Raw genomic sequence first — 2,531 nt, forward strand, 5'->3', positions numbered from 1 at the left:
GGAAATGCGTCGCTGTGTAGGAGTTTCTGCTACGGAATTCCTCTGATGACCGTCCTTCTTCCGACTAAAAATGAATAATTACGATACTTTCCCTAGCCATTCAATGTGTGCAGTGGCTAAGTGGAGGGAGGATGTTGTCTTGCCCTCACTACAGTACTCGTTAGCAAGTTACTTCGTGCTTCGTTATCCCAGCCACCGTAAGTCCCATTAGTTGTCTAAGTGTTCTGGTCTCCCTGTCACTCATCAACAGAATCACGGCCTTTGGTGAACACACTGGCATTGCTAATAAGATAGGAAGCTGCCACGCGTGATTTGGAAAATAGAATGTGATGTGATGTATTCGATATTAGCTACTGTTTTTGTTTTGTAATGCAGTTTAGTACAGAGCAGAAATTCGTGTTACCAAATGGTCCAGCATCTTATTTTAACTTTTATAAATTTCTAGAGATCTATTTAGGTTTTCAGAGGTATTTTCGTGACTCTAGGAAAAAAATAATCCAGCTCTACGTGTTTCTTATGTAATTCAACTTATTACACAACAGGAATCCGTGTTATCATATCTTCCCGCGTCTTATCTGAACTTTTATCATGTTCTGGTCTGTTATTTAGGTTTTCAAAGGCATTTTCATGACTAGCACAAAAATCCATCTATTCTTGTTTGTTCTGTAATTTTTATATAACAGAAGAGAAACTCGTATCCTCAAACGATCTGGCGTCTTATCTTTCTTAATTTTTATCAGGTTCTAGTAGAAATTATGTACGTTTTTATGTTTCTGGGTAAAAAAGAAAAAAATCTATCTTCCCTGTTTATTCTGTAATTCATTTAACTACAGCAGAACAAGAACAACATGCTAAAACATTCCGGTTGCGTTGCGAGAAGTTTTGTGGAACCGAGTTGTGAAATATTGTCTGCTGCTGACGTCCTTAAGCTTCACCTATATTGTAATAGCACGTTTTTCTTGATTTCTGGCCTGGTGTTCTAGAGTGTATGGTGTCTTATATAGGGAACAGTGAGAAAGGACCTTCACTCCTCTCCCTGTGGTTCAGTGGCTGATGTCTCTTCTTATTTTTTTCTTCTCCCTCGTCACTCGGTCAAGGAAACAGAGTCGCCCCCTTTAAAAGATAAAACCCCTCTGTAACCTGGCTTTGGTCTGTATGACATCAAATCGCTCCACTCCCTCCCTTATCCACTCTTTAAATTCCCTTACACTCTTTACCCAATCTTAATAACCCTAGGAACACTTCAGCAATATAATATCTTAAGAGTCTTCTGTGGAATCAACTCAGACAGGTTTGAATTACTTGAATCGCGCTGACACACCTTCTCCTCACACTCCGTCTCTTAAACGTCCTTTAAATTCCCCTATACTCTTTACCCAAGCTTATTAACCCCACAGATACTTTCTTACTACAATATCTTAAGTCATACGTAATCATATCAGAGGCTGGAATTTTTTGAATTTCGCGCGAAAACATCCGCTCTTCACACCATCTAAATTGTGTTATACTCCTTATCCAAGCCTACTAACCCTAGGAACACTTCAGAACTACAATATCTTAATAGTATAGTGCGGAATGATGTCTTTACACGCTTCAGTTACGCTCTAATAAACTCCTTTCAATAGCGAGAAAATATGAGCTGTCAAGTGAATGGCATCCACCATCACCATGACAACGGGTCGTGAACAGCCAATCCCAGCTCGCCATTTCATCCGGGACCTCAAGATGGCCACACTGATACAATATAGTTTAATTTCCAGCCAAGATGAGAGTTAACCGAGACATATATGGTGGATAAAAAGCTCTTAAAAATATGGGTGTTCCGAGGAAAGTATACCACTAGGGAATGTGGGTTACATTAGTAATGGAGGAATATTTTGAGAGCAGACGAAACTAAAGGTACAGTTACTAGTTAGTGTTTTTGTGTGTTTGTTTATGTGTGTGTCGTGGAGGAGTGATCTGTGCCTGACCATGTGGCTAATGAACCAGGCGTGAGTATTCAGCATTTGACCAAACACACTCACGCAGAGACTGTCCCTTTAAACCTTCGTCCCTTTAAACCGTACCCAAATAAACGCTTTCGATTCGCGTAGGCAGACCAGGCTAGCTCTCTCTGACCGGGCCATGTGACGTATTTTTAGTCATATGGTCCTAGTGAGAGTAACCCGCCGGCTAGGGAGTCTAGGAGTGTTAACTGGTTATTTAACAGAGTAGAAGATGAGAGAGAGACTGGGATGTGTGATGGATGAGTAACAGGGAGAAGAAGGGTGTAATCTGTTTGACGTAAGGGTGACAGGCTGTGTGCGTCCGTGTGTACATGTATGTGGGTGGGTGTGGGTGACTGGGTGTGTGTGGTGGGTCAGTGTCCGTATGTATGTGTGTATTACCCTTGTGAGACCCGCTCTGTGTGTATGTGTGTGTGTGTGTGTGTGTATAGGGAGGGAGAGACACGTGAGTAAAGAAGGGAGGATGGGGGTCAGGAAAGAGGAGGAGGAGGAAGAGGGCTGACTGGGTGGAGCTCTTAAAGATAG

General features: G+C 41.9%; 1 long non-coding RNA gene across 4 annotated transcripts in view; it reads left to right on the forward strand.

Moving 5' to 3' along the window:
* Positions 1-1,660: 1,660 nt before the first annotated feature.
* LOC135097717 (uncharacterized) overlaps positions 1,661-2,531 on the forward strand; it is a 5,958-nt gene continuing 5,087 nt past the window's right edge. Inside the window, exon 1 of one of the 4 annotated variants that reach the window (XR_010266051.1) lies at positions 1,661-1,899. This is a non-coding gene — a long non-coding RNA (uncharacterized LOC135097717). The other 3 variants (XR_010266053.1, XR_010266054.1, XR_010266052.1) reach the window with 3 other exon arrangements.

Source organism: Scylla paramamosain, unplaced genomic scaffold (genome assembly GCF_035594125.1).
Source record: "Scylla paramamosain isolate STU-SP2022 unplaced genomic scaffold, ASM3559412v1 Contig30, whole genome shotgun sequence".
Classification (NCBI taxonomy): Eukaryota; Metazoa; Arthropoda; class Malacostraca; order Decapoda; family Portunidae; genus Scylla; species Scylla paramamosain.